The sequence below is a fragment of the Physella acuta genome, unplaced genomic scaffold, assembly GCF_028476545.2.
Source record: "Physella acuta isolate Inbredline_101_S28 unplaced genomic scaffold, ASM2847654v3 ptg000078l, whole genome shotgun sequence".
NCBI lineage: Eukaryota > Metazoa > Mollusca > Gastropoda > Physidae > Physella > Physella acuta.
Window position 1 is genome coordinate 1,043,981 of NW_026731598.1, and position 8,510 is coordinate 1,052,490.

Sequence of the window (8,510 nt, forward strand, 5' to 3'; positions counted from 1 at the left end):
GGGGGGGGGGGCTGTGAGATGCATAACGTGTTGGCCATTAAAATGATATGAATGGCCTGGTGTTTTATTAATGGGCCAAAAAGAGTTGTGTTTATTTTGTCGGCTGTGCCGTTGTCTCGCATTTCTGTTTGACCTCTATTGTCTTGAAGAAAATTAATTCATTATTGATAGGAGCTGCTAAAACTAAAGGAGGAATTAAAGTATAGATGACAGCTAGCTGCAGCTAGCCTAGCGAAACTAAAGGAGGAATTAAAGTATAGATGACAGCTAGCTGCAGCTAGTCTAAAGAAACTAAAGCTAACAACAGCTATTTAAGTGAAATGAGAGCTAGGAACAGATACTCGAGTAAAAATAGAACTAGCAATAGAAAGTTGAGGGAAATTATAATTTAAGTAAAATAAAGAAGTTACACCATTTGGAAATGAATAGCCAGCACCAATAGTTTGAGTGACAGTAAGCAATCACGTGACAACACGCCACGGCAGATCACGTCACTGTAAATGTCACGCTCCGTGACAAGGGCGGTAAAGAAATCTTTCAAAATTTCCTTTGTCCGCGCCGACCGTGGCATCCGATGCTGAATAAAATATTCCAAATAAAAAAACAGAGAGCTCAAAGGGACGTAATGCATTCTAAGGACAGATACACGAGTTGTCTATGTAATGAATGTAATGTCTTCAGCTTTCTTGATAAAACTAGAAATTTAATATCGTGATTATCTCCCCTAACAAATTATTTATGATGAGTGAACTTTAAAAGTTAATAAGATTTTTGCTAACATTTTGGCCGTCTAGTTTTTGTTGCGCAATAAATATCGTCGTTATGAGTGTTGAAAGTAGTGAGACGGGCCTTAATATATGAAGATATACACTTGTGTTTTGGCCGTCCAATATACCACGAGAGATCGGCCTTAAATGTCGACCTACACTTGTGTTTTGACCGTCCAATATTAACATAAAATTAACCGGCTTATAAGGTTAATTTTGACGGTAAAATAAAAGCAATGTTTTGGTCGTCCAACTATTGTCTATTTGAATAGTCAGAAAATTGATTTGTGTTGATTTGTTGTGTTGCGAGTTTGGCCTGTGTTTAGCCAGATGTAACTATTACAGCAACGATCGCTCCCACCAATGGCCTAGCCGTGTTTGATGAGAGAGACACGTACACTGCTGGTGTCTTCAACTAAAAAAAACTTGTTTTTGTCAAATTTCAATTACGTCATCTGAGTAGCCTACTAAAAAAACGTAAATTAAAAAAAATTAAAACAATCAGAAATAAAATGATTTTAAAGAATCTGTTATAAAATCTGTAAGTGCGGAGAGCACGAAAATATTTTTTGTTAAGTACTTTAAGGCTACATTTCAATTTAAAATAATAATATTTCAAAATACCTCACCTTTTGAGCGTTTACTAAAACAAACTTTGGCTAAACCATTTTCCGGTAAGTATTTTAAAATTTTTCATTAGAACGTCAGCATGACCTAGTTAAGCCATCTTTAATTACATTTACCTCGTGGCAACATTAACAAACAACCGTTTTGCTTCTTTTTTTACTTTCTCGTATATACGAAGTATAGAGAAAGTCTTGTAATCGTGCAAAAAAAAAAATCGAGATTTTTAGAAATCTCGACGTTTTACACCTCACTGATACGAAAAAACATAATTTTGCAATCTTGTCCGTATGTCTGTGTGTCTGTGTGTGTGTGTGTGTGTGTGTGTGTAAACACGATAACTTGAGTACCGTTACAGCTAGGTTGATGAAATTTCATATATAAGTATTTTATCAAAATCGTAGATCCGTATCAACTTTTGAGCGATTTCCGATAACCGGAAGTGGTACTATTTTTCTACTTTGAATTTTTCAAAAGCCTATAACTAGAGTACTATTTCTGATAGATAAATGAAATTTTACATGTAAGTAAAAGATCTAATTCTTTACCGTATATCAAATTTTGAGTAATTTCCGTTGACCGAAAGTACTAGTTTACGCTATTTCCGATTTCTCAAAAAACGCATGTAATAATATTGCACACTATTATGCACATTTTGTTTTGGCGCTCGCTTGGTGCGCAATTCTTTTTTCTACTAGATTTTATTCTATTTTTAAAAGTTTAAGTAAACAAAAATCATGTCTATATTCCGAGTTGCCATCCCACGTTATCCCCGGTTATCGGAAATCGCTCAAAAATTGATCTACGATTTTGATAAAATACTTATATATGAAATTTCATCAACCCAGCTGTAACGGTACTCAAGTTATCGTGTTTACACACAGACAGACAGACACACAGACATACGGACAAGATTGCAAAATTATGTTTTACCGTATCAGTGAGGTGTAAAACGTCGAGATTTGTAAAAATCTCGATTTTTTTTTGCACGATTACAAGACTTTCTCTATACTTCGTATATACGAGAAAGTAAAAATAAAATAAAGTCAATGTGATCTTTGGCATTGCATTTCATTGGCCAGAGCTTCATAATTAGGAGCGTATGACGATAATCCTGTTAGCAGACAATCATAAAGATGCTCATCGTTGAGTCGAGATCTATATCTTGATTTTATTAAGTTCATGTTTGAAAACAATGATTCCCATAAATATGTCGAACCGAAAAATGATTCAAATAGACACTAGCCGTGCCAGGCTAGCGTAAATAGTGCAGTCTGGCTCGCCGCTAGACAAGTTGGGACAAGTATCGAACATATTTAATAAACCTAGGCAGTCAAAAAAAAAAAAAATTAAAACTGTAACAAATGAATAAAAATAAATCATATTTTAAAATAATGTTTATGAAAAAAAATTCTGTTTCTGTCGAATAGTGAGAGGCGGGCACATACGAATCGTTCAGCGGGCGCCATGGCGCCCGCGGGCACAGGGTTGGGAACCCCTGTATTAGAATATTCGAGAAAGTTTAGGGGAGATCACTCCCGGTTTATTTAAATTTGTGTTTCAATTTTCTATAGCAACCGAAAATATTGAAAACGATAAAAACCTTTTATTTGCATTAAATTCGTGCGAAAACAACGAAAACAAAATTTTATAAACATTTGTGATCTCGATTTGTTTCACGAGATTTGATGGCCAACACGGCCGATAGCATCAGCAGACGATAGCATCAGCAGACGATAGCATCAGCAGACGATAGCACACGAATCTTCACGTCTGACATTTGAAAACTAGGGCAAATTAAACTGGCGGGTTCTTATAAACATTGGAGTTATGATGTCACGTTATAACCAGACGATGACCTGGTCTTGTTATAGCTGAGATCACGTCATGTTATAGCTGAGATCACGTCATGTTATAGCTGAGATCACGTCATGTTATAGCTGAGATCACGTCATGTTATAGCTGGGGTCACGTTATGTTATAGCTGAGATCACGTCCTGTTATAGCTGAGATCACGTCATGTTATAGCTGAGATCACGTCATGTTATAGCTGAGATCACCTCATGTTATAGCTGAGATCACGTCATGTTATAGCTGAGATCACGTCATGTTATAGCTGAGATCACGTCATGTTATAGCTGAGATCTTGTCATGTTATAGCTAAGATCACGTCATGTTATAGCTGGGGTCACGTTATGTTATAGCTGAGATCACGTGATGTTATAGCTGAGTTCACGTGATGTTATAGCTGAGATCACGTGATGTTATAGCTGAGATCACGTCATGTTGTAGCTGAGATCACGTTATGTTATAGCTGAGGTCACGTCATTTTATAGCTGAGATCACGTGATGTTATAGCTGAGATCACGTGATGTTATAGCTGAGATCACGTCATTTTATAGCTGAGATCACGTCATGTTATAGCTGGGATCACGTTATGTTATAGCTGAGATCACGTCATGTTATAGCTGAGATCACGTTATGTTGTAGCTGAGATCACGTTATGTTATAGCTGAGATCACGTCATGTTATAGCGTTTTAAGACCATATATATGGTTCAGCTTTAGCTTATGTCACTAAGACCATGCCTATGTCATGTTAGGTTATTTTTTCACGTTAGGTCATTTGTCTGTCACGTTAGGTCATTTGTCTGTGACATGAAGATTTGACCTTATTCAACAACTCAGGTGACTTGTTTAAATTACTGAGTATATGCTACCATTTGACTTCACGTCATGTATGTGAGTTGTTGAATGGCATTACTGCGCCTAATTTCTTGCTGACTGCAGCAATATTTTAGTCATGGAAAACGCTGACCGCAGCAATATTCTAGCCATGAAAGACGTTGACTGCAGCAATATTCTAGCCATGATGCTGACTGCAGCAATATTCTAGCCATGAAAGACGCTGACTGCAGCTATATTCTAGCCATGAAAGACGCTGACTGCAGCAATATTCTAGGCAAGAAAAACGCTGACTGCAGCAATATTCTAGCCATGAAAGACGCTGACTGCAGCAATATTCTAGCCATGAAAGACCAGCCATTGCCAGCCATACCGCAATGTCTCACCAGTTAATCCAGTGAGCACCACTAGGGTGTAAACAAATCTCACCAGTTAATCCAGTGAGCACCACTAGGATGTAAACAAATCTCACCAGTTAATCCAGTGAGCACCACTAGGGTGTAAACAAATCTCACCAGTTAATCCAGTGAGCACCACTAGGGTGTAAACAAATCTCACCAGTTAATCCAGTGAACACCACTAGGGTGTAAACAAATCTCACCAGTTAATCCAGTGAGCACCACTAGGATGTAAACAAATCTCACCAGTTAATCCAGTGAGCACCACTAGGATGTAAACAAATCTCACCAGTTAATCCAGTGAGCACCACTAGGGTGTAAACAAATCTCACCAGTTAATCCAGTGAGCACCACCAGGGTGTAAACAAATCTCACCAGTTAATCCAGTGAGCACCACTAGGGTGTAAACAAATCTCACCAGTTAATCCAGTGAGCACCACTAGGGTGTAAACAAATCTCACCAGTTAATCCAGTGAGCGCCACTAGGGTGTAAACAAATCTCACCAGTTAATCCAGTGAGCACCACTAGGGTGTAAACAAATCTCACCAGTTAATCCAGTGAGCACCACCAGGGTGTAAACAAATCTCACCAGTTAATCCAGTGAGCACCACTAGGATGTAAACAAATCTCACCAGTTAATCCAGTGAGCACCACCAGGGTGTAAACAAATCTCACCAGTTAATCCAGTGAGCAACACTAGGGTGAAACAAATCTCACCAGTTAATCCAGTGAGCACCACTAGGGTGTAAACAAATCTCACCAGTTAATCCAGTGAGCACCACTAGGGTGTAAACAAATCTCACCAGTTAATCCAGTGAGCACCACTAGGGTGTAAACAAATCTCACCAGTTAATCCAGTGAGCACCACTAGGATGTAAACAAATCTCACCAGTTAATCCAGTGAGCACCACTAGGATGTAAACAAATCTCACCAGTTAATCCAGTGAGTACCACTAGGGTGTAAACAAATCTCACCAGTTAATCCAGTGAACACCACTAGGGTGTAAACACATCTCACCAGTTAATCCAGTGAACACCACTAGGGTGTAAACAAATCTCACCAGTTAATCCAGTGAGCACCACTAGGGTGAAACAAACTCCCAGCTCTCGTGGACATCTACACCGTGTCAGGAATCCAGGCTAGAACTCCTGGAAATGCAGACACCATTTGTTGCTGTCTGTCACAAGATTTGAAAGTGGGAGAAAAAGTCGGTGATGTATGTGTGGGTGATGTTTGGGAAATGTTTGGGGTGTGGTTCGTTGGCAGTGGGGTGTATCGGTATATGGGTGGGTGTAGCGGGGTGTGTCGGTGTGGGAAGTGGGGTGTGTGGGTAGTGGTGTTGGTAGTGGGGTGTGTGGGTAGTGGGGTGTGTGGGTAGTGGAGTGTGTGGGTAGTGGGGTGTGTAGGTAGTAGTGTGTTTGGGTAGTGATGTGGTTAGTAGGGTGTGTGGGTAGTGGGATGTGTGGTTAGTGGTGTGTGTGGGTATTAGTGTGTTTGGGTAGTGATGTGGTTAGTGGGGTGTATGGGTAGTGGGGCGTGTGGGTAGTGGGGTGTGTGGGTAGTGGGGTGTGTGGGTAGTGAGATGTGTTGGCAGAATTGTAAGGATATTAGGTGTGTGGGCTTGTGTGATGTGTGGCTTGTATGTGGTGTGTGGATAGTTAGTGTGTGTGGTGTTGGTAGAATGGTGTGTGAGGACATAAGAGTGTGAATATCTGCAAGTGATCAGAAAACAAAGTCGTCAGAACCACACGTCATAATAGACTTGACTTATCCTTTAAAACAATGTTTTGTTGGGTCAGTGTTAAGTCCTCTACGAGCAGAGATTGTCCTCTAGGACTACCTATGTAGGACCTAAATCTTTAGACCAACATAAATATCGGAAGTATCTCTTGACGTCAAGCACTATATTTCCTGAGGACATGACTTAAGGTCCTTCTGTACCAGTCCTACGGAGCCAAACATAAAGTCCTGTAGGACCCAAAGTGTCCTGTATATCAAATTCTCTTCTCGCGAGATCACGTGAAAGGTTAAAAAAAAAAGACATCTAAAAATATTCGGCAACTCAATGTTAACGCCATCTGTTGAACAAACCTCATAAACAGAAGAAAAAAAAAATAGACGATCTAGCCTTGTTGATTTTGTTACGTGATGGTTTGCCTATGCTGAGAGGGGGCGGGGTGGTGCAGCTTTTTAACAGCCTTGAACTTGATGCAGGAGTTTTTTTTTTTTCTCGTTTCTTCAGCCGCGCCTCGTAACTGTAAAAACAATTCTGTAAATAGGGAGTGTGTGACACTTGCGGCCATTTTGTTTTATATTTCTAGTGAGGGGCGCACTAAGGTTCATGCGGTCCCGCCCACAGCTCCAGTGATTGAAATATCAATCAATAGCAGCGCCCTCTACCGCCAACCATTTGGGGATCAAAGGCTTGAAAAGTGTTTAGAGAAGGTAATTTACAACACGCGGGAACAATTTAACTATGGGCGGTGTACACACACAAATATACGGAAATACTGAACTGGATAAATTTAGACTTGGGCAAGACGTGTCTCGAGTCTAGGAAAGACCTTTCCTGTATTTAGACGTGTCTTAGATATTTCTAATATAAGACCTTCCCTGTACGTGATGCGTCTTAGATATTTCCAACGAAAGACATTCCCTTTAGTGTCTCAGATATTTCCAACGAAAGACCTGTCCTTTAGTGTCTTATATATTTCCAACGAAAGACCTTTCCCTTTAGTGTCTCAGATATTTCCAACGAAAGACCTGTCCTTTAGTGTCTCAGATATTTCCAACGAAAGACCTGTCCTTTAGTGTCTCAGATATTTCCAAAAAAAGACCTTTCCTTTAGTGTCTCAGATATTTCCAACAAAAGACCTTTCCTTTTGTGTCTTAGATATTTCCAACGAAATACCTTTCCTTTAGTGTCTTAGATATGTTCAATAAAAGACCTTTCCTTTAGTGTCTTATATATTTCCAACGAAAGACCTTTCCTTTAGTGTCTTATATATTTCCAACGAAAGACCTTTCCCTTTAGTGTCTTAGATATTTCCAACGAAAGACCTTTCCTTTTGTGTCTTAGATATTTCCAACGAAAGACCTTTCCTTTTGTGTCTTAGATATTTCCAACGAAATACCTTTCCTTTAGTGTCTTAGATATGTTCAATAAAAGACCTTTCCTTTAGTGTCTTACATATTTCCAACGAAAGACCTTTCCAAAATTGTCTTAGATATGTTCAATAAAAGACCTTTCCTAAAGTGTCTTAGATATGTTCAATAAAAGACCTTTCATGTACTTAAATATATACATATGTGTTGAATGATCCATTACATGCACAACAACAAGCAAGTATACTCTGCATGCGTGTGTCATATTTGCTACAACAAACGTTTTAGGCGATTACAGGAGCTTGGCCATAAAATCTATTTATAGCCATGAATCACGGCCTCGCGTGGGGGAGAGAACGTCAGCTGATCCGGGTCACGTGACTACCAAGTCATCGCTCTGGATCCTGCATGCAAACATCCCTGGAATGCCAGAAACGGACGGTTGATAAACTTGATAACGATTTGAGTATTTCCACCTCCACACTTCCCCCCACACTCCCCCCCCCCACACACAACATGTGTGTCCGGTGGTGTATATCCAACAGCTGACATCAGAACAGCGCCATATGCGAAGGTGTGTTTTCTTGGGGGTCCGCGGGCGTTGTGTCGGTGACCCTGTATCCGTGCATCATCCGTGCAGCATTGAGTGAATGAGCCACTTCCGGTCTGGCTCAGGTTGGATGAGCCGGGTGCACCAGAACTATTAGCACATACCGGAACATTCCTCGGTGGTTCTCACTCTGATCTGATGGTCTCACCGAGTTATCTACTCGTGGTGGTACAGACATAGATGTTATATAAGCCGCGAATGGTGTTGGTTTTTATTTTGTGAATTTTGATCCGTTGTTCCTATTTTATTACGGGCGGAGAGTAAAAAAAATTAAGAAATAAATAAACCACTCCCCAAATTTCTGTGCTATGATGAAAATT